Source organism: Glycine max, chromosome 1, assembly GCF_000004515.6.
Source record: "Glycine max cultivar Williams 82 chromosome 1, Glycine_max_v4.0, whole genome shotgun sequence".
Lineage (NCBI taxonomy): Eukaryota > Viridiplantae > Streptophyta > Magnoliopsida > Fabales > Fabaceae > Glycine > Glycine max.
Window position 1 is genome coordinate 13,150,483 of NC_016088.4, and position 16,571 is coordinate 13,167,053.

At 35.6% G+C, this 16,571-nt stretch overlaps 1 pseudogene; it reads right to left on the reverse strand.

The window, feature by feature from the left end:
* Positions 1–13,849, reverse strand: part of LOC100807479 (uncharacterized) — a 48,304-nt pseudogene extending 34,455 nt beyond the window's left edge.
* Between the last annotated feature and the right edge of the window lie 2,722 nt (positions 13,850–16,571).

The following is a 16,571-nucleotide window of genomic DNA, read 5'->3' on the forward strand; positions in this document are numbered from 1 at the left end:
CCATTGCCACATCATATAGTCACACTTTGTGCATGTCCTTCATGCTTTTCATGCCTCATGACACCTAAGCACACTTAGTGGAGAATCTTGGAATTGATCTTGGATTAGTGGGCTGAACCATAACTAAAATTCACTAATCATAATTAGTGAAATTTTGGCTCCAAAGTTTGGCTCCACAAATTCAATTTCAAATTCAAGTGAAATTTGAATTTCCCTCCAATTTTGTGTGACACTTAGGCTATAAATAGAGTTCATGTGTGTGCATTTTTTTGAACTTTGATGATTTGAATATTAAACTTCAGATTTCAAAGCTCATTTGGAGCAAAAAATTTCGTGTTCTTCTCTCCCTCTCCCTTCATTCATCTCCTTCTTCCTCCAAGCTCTTATCCATGGCCTCCTATGGTGGTGAGCTGCTTCTAGACTCATCTTCTCCTTGAAGTGGCGTCTCCTCTCTCTCTTCCTTCTCCATTCCGCTGCCATTCCAAGAAGCAAAGGAATCCATTGATGAAGAAGATCCTAGGCCTACAAGCTCCAATGGAGCTTGCATCAAGTGGTAATCAGAGCACAAGAGCTTCAAGTAGGTGCTCCTTAAACCTCCATTAATTTTTTTCTTTACCTTCTCTTCCATTGTTGTTTCTTCATTTTTCTCCATGTATCTCCTCACATGTCTTTTTCTAAATGTTGTTAACATGATTCTTTAGAGTTTCCAACGATTAAACTTGCTATAGAAACTAGATTTGATTTTCTATGGTTCAAATTTCTTGTTCTTGTTCTTGAACCATGAATTGTGTTGAGTTTAGGTTCCTTTGAGTTTTGTCTTGTTATTTTTTGTGGCTGAAACCTAAACCATAAAATTCTTACAAAAATATTAAAATAGAAGAAAACCTCAAAAATCTAGAGTGACTTGTTCACCTATTGTAGTTTTGTCGTAGAAGTCATGTCTAGTCATGAAACTTGTCACATAAGATTTCTTATGTTGTGCTGAATTTTATTTTCTTGTTTCTTTGTCTAACTCATTTGTTCATGAGTGTATGAAATTCTTTTAGCCTATTATTTGATTTGAGTAAAATCTTTCATGTTAATTAGTCCTTAACATGTTCATGCAAAATTCTTAGAGAGTCTTTGATTGTGAACCTTTTCTTGAACTTTTAGGTTTCCTTATGATTGTGTCTATTGTGAATTTGAGTTTTGGTGATGGAATTGCTGGCTGAAATGTTGATCCTAAGTGAATATTGAACTCCTAAAACAGTGGTAAACAATCCTAGTGAGTTCAACATACATAGGAAGGTTGAAAGTAAGCCCAAGGCAATCAATATACCATGCTTAAAGAAACAAATCGCTGGTGCTGGCAGCTTGGACATACAAACTTGTAAAAATTATTGAGAATTGGTTACTTCGAATTTTGAGCTGAAATTTTTACTGAATTTTCTAGACATCTGGAAAAAAGTTATAAAAAAGGAAACAAGTGATTTGGATAAAAGGAAAAAATACGAAAAATCACACAAGTTGGCAGGAAAATCAGTATCCAGAAAAAAAAAAGGTGAAAGGGAAGTGTGCTTGTTGTTTTGGCTCAAAATTTATTCTATAATTGGAAATTTCAATTGAAAATTAGTGTGAAGACAAGTCCTAGCTTGCTTCTATGTCCTTTTCATTGCTTTGATTGTTGAATAATTCTTGAAAAATTGTCTTGTTAAAACTCCATTGGTTTAGCTTTCATTTCATTTTTTTTGGTCTTTGGTTATTGCTTGTCTCTTTGTTTCCTTGTTTTTGGGTTGCCATATAGGGAATTGGAAGGAGGATTGGTGCCATCCCTTGAAGAATTTGAGTCCAGAAGCAAGGGGCCAACCACCTTAAGAGCTATTGGACTAAGAAGCACTCCAAATTGAGTGAATCACCAAAGAGAGAAAAACCACCAAAATTGAGGACCGTTTTGTAATTTTGTAATTTGCAATTTACTTACCTTTATTGCTTTCAAGTTTTGTAACAAAAAGGCCTTTCATTGGAAGTGTGTTGGGAGCCTCTAATAAGTTACCAAACTTCCATTTGTGTGTAATAATTTTAGGCAATTTTTCCTTAGGATAGTGAGTGTTTTGTTGGGAACCTTGAATGTGGTCATCCAAACACTCTTAGGATTCGCCTAGTTTACATTTCTTGCTTACTTTCATAGCTTATTTCCTTTACCTTCCATTGTCAAACCACCTAGATAGTTTTCCTTTTACCAATTAGTTTTTTACCTTATCTTTCACACCTCTTTTAGTGTTTATTTGGCTAGTTTCAACCATAGTTTCTTTTACCTTTTGTTTTCAAACCTCCAACAAGAAAGAACCACAACTTAGGAACCAACATGAGTCATCATTCATCTAGTGTTAATGGCAAGGGTACTAGTCATAAAGACCCTTTATCTAGAATCTTAGATGAGTTGAGTTCCCTCAAGTTATGGAAAGAAAAAGGAAAAAAAAGAGTGGAAGAAATAAGTCAAGATGAAAGAAAGAAAATAAGAGAGGAAGAAAGAAGAAAAATAATGAAAGAAATGAAAAGAGAAAAACATGCCTCCTATAGTAGTCATAACTCTTGCAAAAGCCTAAGTGAAGAACTTCGTGACTACTACGAAGGAAGGCATAGGTCACATCTTAGACCTCACTCCCATAGAAGAGAAAAGGAAAGAAAGCCTCAAGAGGCTAACATTAAACTCTCATACTTCCATGGAAAGGACAATGTAGAGGCTAATTTAGATTGGGAAATAAGGGTAGAGCAACAACTTAAAAGGAAGTCTACTTCAAAATCTTATGGCTCTCACTCTTATCCAAAGAAAGACCAAGGTCAAGGAATCTTAGGGGTGAGACCTTCTAAGCCCAAAGATGATAAGGGGAAGACAATAGAAAAGCAACCCCTTAAGGCTAGTATGCAAGAGAAGACTAGCTCCATGAAGTGCTTTATGTTACAATGGTAGAGAGAAATGCAACTATATAAAAAAAAAAAAACTAGAGAAGAAAGAAGATGATGATGAAAGAAGAAAGAAGAAAGAAGAAGATTCCTCTTTAGCCCCAAAATGCTAAGTGCGATCAACTTGGGCACATGAGATTCAATTGTCCTGTGTTTAAAAGAAGAATGGAAAAATCCTACAAGATGAATTTCAAAAAGAAAGAAAAGAAAGGATATATCACTTGCGAAGATAATGTCATAAATTATTCAAGTGATTCAGAGAAGAAAATCATAAGTCTGGATATCATGATGAAAGACTATGAAAATGGAGAAGAGCAAAGTTGATACATTGATAGCAATTTCTCCAAACACATGGCATGCATCAAAGTTTATTCATATTTCTCTCCAAGATAAATGAATATGTGATTTATGGAGACAGCAAACGAAGGTCATATTTCTCCCCAAGAAAAGTGAATATGCGATATATGGAGACAACAAAAAAAGGCCACTTGATCAACAACCCCAACAAGTAATATCAAATGATACCAACAGGTCACTTGTCTTTGATTGATTACTTTTGATGCTTGTTTTCTACTTGAGTTTAGACTGTTCATGATGATTGTGATTATTTTATATTGTGTGTTTGATTGTATTGTCTTTGATGTTTGTTCCTGATTGAGTTTTTGATTGTTTTTAAAGAATCTATTAAACTTTTCAAATTAGTTTCATGTTTTAAGAAAACTATTTAATTTAGAAAAGGAAATTTTGAAATTGAAATTTGAAAAGTTAAATTTGAAAATTGAAAATTAAAATTTGAAATTTGAAATTAAAATTTGGAAGTTGGAAGTAGTTATTGGAAGTTGAAAGTTAAAAATGGAAGTTGGAAGTTGGAAGTGGAAGTTACTGGAAGTTGGAAGTTGGAAATGAAAGTTATTGGAAGTTGAAAGTTGAAAATGGAGGTTGGAAGTTGGAAGGGGAAGTTACTAAAAGTTGAAATTGGAAGTTGGAATTTAAAATTTAAAATTTAAATTTTAAAAATTTGAAATTTGAAATTTGAAATTTGAATTTTGAATTTTTTTTAATAATAGAAATTATTGTGTATAGTTAGTTGATTGTTAATTTAATTAATTTGATTTGAAATATTTGATGATTGATTGTGTTTGATTGATGTGTTATTGTACTTGTTTTTGCTTGATTAATATTGAATGATTGTTTTAATGCCTTTTGGTATCACTTGATTCTCATACATTGCAACAAGTGGTAACATCTTTCTCCTTTCTATTCATGATTTGTTTTTGATGTTGACAAAGGGGGAGAGAAAGATAAAAGATAAAATAGTAAGAAAAATTATCTATTGTTTATGAGACAATTTGTTTACATAAGAAAAATATGAAATCTTCAACTGTCTCATATAAGCAATCATTGCAAAACCAAGGGGGAGTAAACTATATGCAAATAGATATTTTTTCTTTGTTGTTGCTCCTAACCTACAGGTGGCTGTCATCATCAAAAAGGGGGAGAATGTGAATGTATGTATACATGATTTTGATGATGTCAAAAGAAGAATCAAACAAGGCTCATTTTGCTTCAAGATTAATACAAGATTGTTTCAACAAACAAAGCCTTGATTCAAGATTTCTTCAAGATCAAGCCTTGCCTCACAATGAAAGGTTTCAAGTCATTCAAGGCACATGTAATCGATTACCAATACATGTAATCGATTACCAATGGTTTGAAAGTGTGTAATCGATTACACATCATATGTAATCGATTACCAGAGACTCTGAATGTTGGGAATTCAAATTTTAAATGAAGGGTCACAACTGTTCAAGAAAAACAACTATGTAATCGATTACACTAATTCTGTAATTGATTACCAGAGAGGATTTTTAAGGAATATCGCCAACAATCACATCTTATCATTTGAATTTTGAATGGCCATCAAAGGCCTATATATATGTGTGACTTGGGACGAAATTGAAAAGAGAGTTTTGCTTGGAAAAAATGTCTTATCCTCTCAAAAGACAATGAGAGAGATTCCAAAAAAAACTTCATTGTCAAATGCTCTCTCAAGAAATCCTTGATCAAACACTTGCAAAATCTATAAGGATTCTTACATGATCTTCATTGTAATATTCTTCTCTTGAAGAGAGAATTCTTCTTCCATTCTTCTTATTCAATGAGATTGGTTAAGAGACTGTCAGTCTCTTGTTGTAAAGGATTCCTGAACACAAGGGATGGGTTGTCCCTGTGTGGTTCAGACTTTGTAATGGATTTTACAAAGATAGTGGAAATCTCAAGTGGGTTGCTTGAGTACTGGACGTAGGCACGGGTTGTGGCCGAACCAGTATAAAACTGTGTTTGCATTCTCTCTTCCCTTATCTCATTTATGTTAATGCAATCAATTTTGCCTTGCATGTTTATAGAACATTATTAAATTGATTGTTGTTGCTTCTTCTGCATTCTAAGCCTATCCCTCTTAAGATTATTAAGGCCACAAGGTCCAACACTTTAAATGTCTTGGAAGAGGACACATTACTTCTCAATGCCCCACCAAGAAAACCATGATTATGAGGGGCCAAGACATTTATAGTAGCCAAGATGAGGCTACTACTTCACCTTCCTCTAGTAAAAGTGAAGAAGCAAAAGGGGAAGAATCTAGTGAAGAGATCTACCCCCAAAAAGAAGGACAACCTTTAATGGTTAAGGAGGAGTGTAAGGAGGTAAGTGTCTCCTCCAAGAGGTTAACTAAGAAGGAAAGACATTTTGAAATAAAGACAAATATTAAAGAAATTTCCCCTCTTAAACAACCTCCACATTTTCTCCTTTGTAAAAAGACACTTGTTAGCATTGCCACACCTCTTAGGCTTGATTTCATTCCTCAAGTAAAGGAGTTGTTGGATGAGGGTTTGGTTCGCAAGAGCTTAAATCCTTGTGCTTTGTTGGTGCCCAAAATAGGTATTATTAGGCACCAAATCCCTAAAATAGGTGGTATGATGAATGCTTTGGGTGGTGCAACACTCTTTTGTAAAATCACTCGTGCACCCAACATCTTCATGATTTGTGTACATAGGGACTCATTAGGTAGGTTTGTTCTTATTTTTAGTTTCAATACAAACTTAGGTACTCATATGGGACACCTTAGGTTTGTCATACTTTTTGGTAGGAATAATCAACATGAAAATATAGAAAAAGGTATGTTCTATTGCTTTACTTTTCTTAATTTTTTAAATTGTGATCAAGGGTTTCCCATGAATCCTAAGAGAATAAAGGTCATTCCTGAGTGGCCCGCTCCACCAAGTGTAAGAAAAATTTGGGGCTTCCAAGACTTAACAAACTTTCACAAAAGGTTTGCCCCATATTTTTCTATACTTGTAGCACCACTCATTGAGTTGGTGAGGAACCATGTTCCTCCATGGGAAGATGCCCAGGAAATGAGTTTTCAGACCTTACCTTACTTCAACAAACTAAACACCACTAATACATATGTTTTTGTTCTTTTTGCAGGTGTTGAGGAAAAAAGCCCAGAGTTTCAAGAACCTCGGGATTTGAGGTCAAATCCTTTTCAAGGGGGAGGGAATGATGCAATCCTACCCCGCAAGGGCATTGGATAGAAAAACTCCAAGTAGATTGGGCCAGAGATGCAAAAGAAGGCCCTAGGGTTCTTATGAGCCTTAGGGTAGATTTCAGGCCCATGGGCTAAGTACGAGCCCACTTATCTTTGTAAATATTAGACTAAGGTTTCATTAGTTTTGGGCCTTGTATTTAGGGCTCCATAATGTAGGTAGGGTACCCTAGAAATATAGGATTTTTCAGCCCTTGTATTTTAGGGCACCTAGACTAGTTTTTGTATTAGGGTTAGTTTTGTAATTTCACATGCACTAAGTGGATATTTGATGTGTGTGGTTGGAAATAAATTTAATTGAATTGGTAGAATCCCAATGCAATTAAATTTTAGAGGGGGAGGTGAGCATTTGCTTACTACACCCCATTGCCACATCATATAGTCACACTTTGTGCATGTCCTTCATGCTTTTCATGCCTCATGACACCTAAGCACACTTAGTGGAGAATCTTGGAATTGATCTTGGATTAGTGGGCTGAACCATAACTAAAATTCACTAATCATAATTAGTGAAATTTTGGCTCCAAAGTTTGGCTCCACAAATTCAATTTCAAATTCAAGTGAAATTTGAATTTCCCTCCAATTTTGTGTGACACTTAGGCTATAAATAGAGGTCATGTGTGTGCATTTTTTGAACTTTGATGATTTGAATATTAAACTTCAGATTTCAAAGCTCATTTGGAGCACAAAATTTCGTGCTCTTCTCTCCCTCTCCCTTCATTCATCTCCTTCTTCCTCCAAGCTCTTATCCATGGCCTCCTATGGTGGTGAGCTTCTTCTAGACTCATCTTCTCCTTGAAGTGGCGTCTCCTCTCTCTCTTCCTTCTCCATTCCGCTGCCATTCATCTTCCAAGAAGCAAAGGAATCAATTGATGAAGAAGATCCTAGGCCTACAAGCTCCAATGGAGCTTGCATCAGGATGTTTCTTTCTAGTTGCTAATATTTTCCAAATCTGATTGCTCAGCTAAAACAAAAGATAATTTCCAAAAAAAAACCAAAAAAAAAAAAACAGAGGAGAAACAAAAAGTGGGGAAGAAAAGAGAAGAACTGAGAAAGAGAAAGATAGAGAAAGAGAAGATTGAAGGAGAAAACACAACAAAAACGCAGGAGAGAGAAGAAAGTTCTCGAATTAAGTAGAATTAAATGGGGGGTTTAAATCTGCCAATCAGGAAGCGACACGTATTTTTTTTCACTTTGTCTTATGATTTAATTTTGGTTTGGGGTTTCTTCTATATATTTGATAATTTAATGCATTTAAATTTGAATATGATTACTTTGCAGAGGCAATATAATCATTATCAAGGTTGGAAAAGAAGGCACGTGGACTAAGCAAGAGAACTGGAAGTGTGATACGGAAATGCTAAAAAAACCCACCAAATGTAACATGTGTTAATATATCAAGCTTGGGTATAACATGAATTTCATATGGCTTGTTATTTATAAGATTTGCTAAAATGGACCGATTGTGCATTTAATTTGTTGGTGGTGTATCATTGATTTAGGAAAGCTTTTTCCCTTTTCCTTTTGTGCATGCATTACCAAACAAAATCCCTTCAAGGAAAAAATTAAGCATGCGCTCCAAAAAAATTGTGTGACATCTATTTTTTTCCATGCATGCTTTATTGTTAATAATAAATAACATGAATAAGATCAACGAGAGTGATAATTTTTTTGTGTTGGTAAGATTTTAATTTTGTTAGCTGTGATCCATGTTTGCAGTCTAACTAATAGTGATATTTCAGGTTGTCACATTGATCTTGGCCACCTAATGTAATATTTAAGAAGATAAATATTAATACGGTACTTTTCCAACTATGTAGTTTGTATAATAGGATTAAGTATTCAAGCTTAAAAAACATAATATCTTTAATATATAAATATTGTTTAGAACAACTACATGGATAACACTAAGAAGATGAATATTTTAAATTCAGATATCATTCAGCATCAAAATTAAGTAAACATGTTTTGTAAACTAACAAAGTAGAAATTAAAATTCAGTCACTATCATTGCCATCCTAATTTCTTTGTTTTCTAATAACTACTTCCCAAATATTGTCACAAGGCCTGTAGTAGAATGAAAGCTCGTCTCCATGAACAAAATCACCTTTAGCAAGAAACCGGTACCATGGTTGGATGCTTGCCATGAAAGCCAAGGCCAACCGGAAGGATAGGCCATTGCAATGGAGGGCCGAACCTTCTTAAAATTGTCATATGAAAACCGCAAGAAGGAAGATGTATTGCTGCAAGAGGTGGAAGCATCTGAACGAAAAATTAAACTGAGTTAATTTTTTCGGGTAAAAATTTGATAATAATGTAAAAGTAGTAAATATAGATTACTAGTGGTTTAGGATCACCAAGCAGGGCCTGTGTGAGTTCAAGAGTCCAGACATGCATTCTAGCTGCCAGTAGGGGTTTGCTGCATGCTTGTTGTTCCAGCGGAGGAGTGAAATGGAGGTTGAAAATCCGTCTGTGTTCACACACCATAAAGTTGATGGTTATTGACTCGTAGATGTCTAAGTGTTTTCTCAAGTGTTTGAGGCCATCAATAAAGAACAATTTTCCTCGATGTTGTCTGAGTCGTATCTAGTATGAGGCTCCGTCATAGTCAAAGCGGGCAAAATCGGGGTAGTACGGTGCCCACTGTTCAAGATAGAATGTTGATATTTTTATATAGTCCTGCCTAGAAAATGTGGTAATGGTAAGTGTTATGTATTAGGTAAAAAGAATCAGGGGAAAAAACAATATGAGTAAAAGAGAAGTTGAATATCACCTTGTCGTTGTGGAATGCGGCAATAAATTGTAACATGCAGTGCCACCTCATAATGGGATTCCTCATATGCAATAACACAGGCATGATAATTGCAGTGACAACAATCATTTGGTGTGGAGAGAAGCAGTTTACTGAAAACAAAAGCTAAGAAAATTAAAGTTGTTTAGGCGGCTTATGCTGCTTGACGGTGTTGGTGATGTTATGCTCATCTTTGGGATGGTCAGAAGTTAATGGTTCTTCCGGAAAAACACTAAGACATGAAAATCCAGGAATGTTGTGAAGCTTCTGCGTCCTTTGGTATATAAGCGGTCCTTTGGAATGTCACTAGAAGCTGAAGTAGCAAATTGCATGAATTAAATTATTGCATTTTCCCAAAGTTTGAATTAATGGCAGGTTCATTTGGTTGGCAAGTGTGCAGTCTCAATCACTGTTTCTAAAGAGTCAAGGTTGTAGGGGCATTAGAATCATTGGCAAGCTACACAGGTGTGCAAGCAACTGAACGGTTATTTGTGCATAGTAAATAATTATATTATAAATGCTTTTAATACTACACATTTTGTGGGTCAACTGAATCTGATAATTGGGCCAACAACATGATCAAACAATGCAGACTGAGGTTTGCCACTTGGGTTGCTAATTTAATAAACTTGGGCTGATTTGAAATTTTGGCATAGATGAATGCAGAGCATGTATGTAGATAGATGAATGCAGAGCATGTATGTAGACATGATCAAACTTGTGTTAAAATGCAGAGCAGAGGATAACAACATTCTAATTTTTGCGCAACTAGAAATATAATTGGAAGTTTACCTCATGCATGATCATTGGATGAAAATCATATGACATCGGAAGTTATTTTTTGATAAGCAAATTTGAAATTTTGGTATAGATGAATGCAGAACATGTATGTAGATAGATCAAAGCAGATATTACACCAAAGAGGATTATGGCAATTGTTTCTAGAATCTAATGTGTCAAATAAAAGCAATTTTGTGTAAAGCATGGCATGAAATCTAATCACATATAAAAGGAAATGCATATTAGGCATACCATATCTGATATTTTTGGGTTAGAGTAAATAAATATATGATTTTAAAATTGTCACATTAGTTAAAGCTTAACAATTAAAAGTATCAGCAACGTTCAAGACAACTAAAGTTTGTCTAAATTTAAAAATAAGCACCATTCAAAAGGATGGAATATTCCAGTAGTACAAGTAAAAAACAGGATCAACGGTCATCCATAACAATTGTATTAATGGTGCTAATAGTTACACAAACTATGATTAGAGGAAGCTAATAAATAGCAGCACTATGATTTTAGCTAATAAAGTTGAGTTGCCAGTACTTTTGGTTAGATTCTCCATTGAACAAAATAAAGATGAAACATAAATAGCAGGTTTACCACAGGAATGCAATCAATCTCAACAAACACTCTTAGACTGAGCTTCTGAAAGAAATGCATCCTTTAACATAATTGATTCAAAAGAATTGCTGGCTAATGATGGGCAACATCCTATACCAATGAGAAATAGAAGCATCAGGTCAATGTGATAAATAGGGAAAACAACAAAGAAGCTTGGAAAAAATTAGAATTGGAAGTACAATGCAACAGTAAAATAGAAGCAAATTTGCCAAATGCATGAAACAAAACCTGGAAAAATATAAAAGGAAATGCAAGTCTGATATTACATATTTGATTAAAAAAGTGGTCAATTAGTTTAAACTTAAGAATTAAAAGTATCAGGAGTGTTAAACACACATAAAGTTAATCTGATTTAATCAAGCAGGCATCATTCTAAAGTTTCCAATATTTTTAGCAGCAGCAATAAAAAATAGAATTAATTGTTATCCAAACCAATCCTATCAATGGTGCTGATAGTTACAGAAATTATTAGTGGGGGAAGTGAGCATAGCACTCTGATATGAGTTAATAATAGGTTTGCATTGAACTTAACAAATAGCAAACATAGATAACAGATTTACCCCAAAAAGGTAGTTAATCTCATAATTGACTTCAAGGAATTGCCAGTTAAGTATGGGTAGGATCCTGTACCAATCAGAAAGAAAAGCATCAGCTCCATGGGGTAAATAGGGAAAACAATAATCTCTATATGACAATATACACCGACCTTCCCTAAATTCCGCATTGGACAACGACACAGTAATGTGGTTTGGACTGTGATAATCATCTAAGAAGTACATCAAAGAAGCACAAAATATGAATGCAAGCATGCAGTAAAAGAAATCGAAAAAAAAGGAGAACAACCTAGAAAAGAAACCCAGCAAAGTCAGCCAAGCACCAAACAGGCGAAAAAAAACATATATAGGAAAGAAGCACAAAAGCCACAGAAGCACACCTTGAGTGGAGGAAGAAGGCAAAGAGAAAGTGAAGAATCAGGAGGAACCGAACGAAGAAGCAAGTGAAGAGCTAAGGGAACAGAAACAAAAAAGCAATCAACTGATACAAACCAAAAAACTGAAGAAGAAACAAAAGAGTGAGGCAATGTAGCACAGTGGAGGGGCACAACAACAAATGCACCTGGAAAGAAAACCAAGGCAACACAGCAAAAGTGCCACATGGCAGAAAACAAACCCAACACAGCAAGCCAAATGGCAAAAGACTAAGGCCAAAGTTGGAAGGATAAAATTACCAAAAAAACCAGCAAAAGTGCCACATGTCAAGCTCTCAGCCATGGGAATTTTAGAGATTCCATTGGGCTTCTCTTTTAACATCAGATAGAGCAGAATCACAAAAGAACAATCAATAACCAAACACACATAAATGTGAACTAACATTTAAGCAATGGAATAACATCTTACCTATTTTTTGATTGTCCTAACCTGGTTAAATTACAACCAACACATAGCAGACATGGAGAGATATTAGAAAACATACCAGGCATGGCCACATGTTACCTATCTTCCAATTTTCTTGATCCTGTTCAAATGCCAACATAAACAACCACAAAAGTTCACAAATAAGATCATAAGGAAACAAAAACAACATTTCATTATTGATTGTAACTTTTTTTTTATCCTGACCAAACAAAATAACCATAAATGCATAGATATTAAATATAATTGAACCACGGGGGCAATATCTTACCAACCTGACCATTGGCTCAACCGTGCTTAAAAATGGAAGACCGTAGCAGCTGGCAAACTCAACTGGAACTGAAAACAGGAAAAATTAAGAAAAAAGAAAGCAAACCAAGGAAGCAAAATAAGGAAAACAAAATTTTTCACGTGGAGCAACCAACAGAAAACAAAGGAAACACAACGGTAAAATTACCAAAAATCCAGCAAAAGTGCCACATGTCAAGCTCTCAGCCATGGACATTTTAGGGATTTCATTGGGCTCCTCTTTTATTATATACCTTGGATCCGTGACCATAGTTTTAGCTTTGATATCAAAGTTTTAATAGTTTCTTTTCTTTCATATATCAAATCATGACCACAATGAAGCCCACATCAACTATATTCGTTCAGAAATCATAAACACGAAGGTATCCCAAAACCAGCATACACATGAATTTTTTAAGATTAAAAACTAAAACTTCATTGAGGCATTTGACCAAACACATAACTTAGAACCCATTTCACCAACAATGTACATGGCAAAAAACAAAAGGAAGCCAGCAAGCCAGTTCCAACATCATTATCAGCCTTATTCAAGTAGTCTAAGAACTGCAACCAATAATCATCCTACAGAGTGCAAGACAGTGTATAATAGACATGCATAAGAAAAAGCAAACATCCATAGGAATCAGCCAACCTGCGGGCACAAGTGCATAATAGACATGCAAGTGTCAACATCACACAGAAAAAATATAGAAACAAACAATCGTCAATGTATCAGTTTATAATCAAAACACACCCACAATTTTTCGGAAGCAAACCCCAGCAGAAACTGTTTGAAACACAATGATACAAAAAATCCAACCATGCATTCACAAAAAGAAAAAAATCTCAGGAAAACACCAACGAAAAAAAACACAAAAAAAAATACTTAAGCTAAAGAAGCTCTACCAAGCGTCAACCGCCTCAAAAGTTAGACAGAAAACAGGGGATTTATTTCCCAAAATTTTACAACCAAAAGGAAGGCCATACCAAAGTTGATGCCTATGTGAGAAGGTATTTCCTTCACTCCCCACAACCAAAGAGAACACCGTACCAAACTAAACTGCAAAACAAACGGAAACGACCTTAAATAGAAAAGCAAAGTAAGGAAAAATCCAAAAACACACATAATAAAACACAAAACAAAGGAAATAAAAGGACACAACAAGGAACCACAAAACATGAATGCAAGCATGCAACAAAAGAAACCCAAAAACAAAGGAGAACAACCTGGAAAAAAACCCAGCAAACTCAGCCAAGCGCCAAACAGCTGAAGAAAAACATATATAGGAAAGAAGCACAAAAGCCACAGAATCACACCTTGAGAAGAAGCAAGTGAAGAACTGAGGGAACAGAAACGAGGAAGCAATCAACTGATACAAACCATGCATAAAAATGGAAAACCATAGTAGCTGGAAAACTCAACTAGAACTAAAAACAGGAAAAATTAAGAAAGAAGAAAGCAAACCGATGAAGCAAAATAAGGAAAACAGAGGAAACAAATTAGTAGTTAAAGAATTAAAGCATGAATTGATCTAGACACAGGAAGCATTAACGCAAATGAGAGGAAAAAAGAGAAGTGGTGGAGCAACCAGGAAGCATTAACGCAAATGTGCCTCTAGGTTCAGCATGTGGAGCAACCAACAGAAAACAAAGACAACACAACAAGCCAGGTGGCAGAAGACTAAGCCCAAAGCTGGAGGGGTAAAATTACCAAAAACCCAGCAAAAGTGTCACATGTCAAATAGTTTTAGGGATTTCATTGGCCTTCTCTTTTATTATATACCTTGGATTTTGGTCAAATAGTTTTAATTATGTATATCATAATTAAAAGGGTTTAGTTAAAATCCTATTTCAATTAGCCAAATCGCTTTTATGTGTGCCTGTAGCTATTTCAATTTGATATCCACGTGTTCCTTGAATTCAATATGTGTTTAAGGTTCCTTGGATGCATATGTGGTTTCAGTTTGATATACTTATGCATATATAATCATCACGTTAAGTATTTATACATGTTTCAAGCTTTTATTTCAAATTAGTATTATATTATAATTATCATTGTCATACCCTAATTTCGTCCAGGAATTATTATTTGATGATATACAACCTTTGATTGGCCGCTTCGAGATACTTGGCACCCTTTTTTGCACAATATGTGAAGTCCCGAGACGTGCCGAAAATCAAAAGGAAGCAGGCTTACGCGATCCGTGAAAATTCCGTAATGTGACGGAAATCGAAAGGAGGTGTTTTTTGCAATCCGTGAGTTTTCGTAACTTCTTCGAAAGCTAAAAAAGAGTAAATACATAATCCGCAAGGATTCGTAACCTTGCGGAAGAAAAATAAGTATCGTTACGAAATTCGTAAAGTTTCGTAACGTTACGGAAAAAGAATTACCAAAAAAGGTAAGGGAGGTGCATTTAGTAAAAAGGGGGGTACAAATAGCAATCAGGCCCACTTGGGCCTTCCAGATTCTTCCTCCAGAAGGCTGTTGCTTCTGGAGGAAGCAACCTTGCTTGCCTGGGCGAGCTGGGTGGCAAGCTCCTCCCCTATTTTGCTATAAATAGGGGGAGGAGTGAAGAGGGAAGGGGTTCAGCCTTCTTGGCACTTCTTATTCTCTCGAAATTGCTGAGGAAAATTGTTTCCGTGAAGAAAATCCAAGCCGAGGCGCTTCCGTAACGTTTCTGTGAGTAATTACGCGAAGATTTTCAACCGTTCTTCGACATTCATCGTTCGTTCTTCGTTTTCTTCAGTCTTCAACTAGTAGGTACCCCAAACCGAGCTTTTCAATTCATTCTATGTACCCGTGGTGGTCCACATTTTGTTTCATGTATTTTTATTCTCGTTTTCATTCGCTTTCTATACCCCCTTTTGACGTGCTTCAGTCATTTATTTAAGTCATTTCTCGCCTAATCAAAAAATAAAATAAATTTCCACCGATCATTTGAATTGTATCATCCGTTAATTTCGGTTAAAATGAATTCCAACCGTTCGGTCGTGCCGTAACCACGTTGGAAATCAAAAAAGAGGTAAAATAATAATATAATAATAAAAAATATCTTTTAGTAAAATGAAGCGAAAAAATTAATTGGACGTTTTCTCTTTGGGATTTCTCATTCTTAATTGGATTGACTAATAACTAAAGTGAAACTAAGGCTAAAATCAACTCGCCTAGTCAAGCTCGTCCACAAAAAATAGGGTTTGAAAGTTTATCATTTCAGTTTCTTACCAAGTAAAAAGGATCATTTTTAAGGTCCAACGCCTTAAAAATAATCACAATTCAAGTAAAAAGAATCGCTTGATTCACTCTGAAGAAAGAACTACGTAGGTCTGATTTCCTCTCCAAAGGAGGGTACGTAGGAGCAAAAGCCCCGCTTTTGTCGACCTCAAAAAATAAAAAGAAATAAAGTTAAGGTAATACAATTTCCACAATTCTAAAAAATAGGTTGTTGTCCTTTGAGACAAACGTGAGAGGTGCTAATACCTTCCTCAAGCGTAAATACAACTCCCGAACTTAGAATTTTCATTTTGACCGGTTTCCTCCGGTTTTTCGGACGTTTCCCACAAATAAACGTTGGTGGCGACTCCGCGCATCTTTTCCTCCTTTGGAAAGCGCACCCGTGAGCCTCGCCTCGCTCGCTCGCAAAAGGGCATGTTGTGATAGTTGGTGACTCCACTGGGGACTATTTTTGTGAGTTAGGCCTATTTTAAGGAATTATGGATTTGTGAAACTTCGTGTGTGCATTTGTTGAACTGTGTAAATAACTGTTGTCTATTTCGCATTCTTTACACTGCATTCTAAGCACCCACGGGTTTGAGTAAAAAAGGGGGGCCTACACCCGGGTTCATGGGAATTTAGGGAGTGGAGGTGAATCTATCATCATGCTAGGTCTCCGACTTGCTTGATAATAGTGAAACCTCGTCTAGAGCTTTCTCTCTTTATAATGTGTTGTCGCTGGTATTCCATACCACCACAATATTATTATCTTGAGTGATGATACCTCTAGAAAACAACCGTGTGAGTTATGAATTGTTGGGGAGTAGTTATTAGAGACCTCTAGATATTGTCCTATAGGTTCCCAAAATAGGGGCAAAGAGCAAACACGCTCCGTGCCATTTGTTCTCATGCATC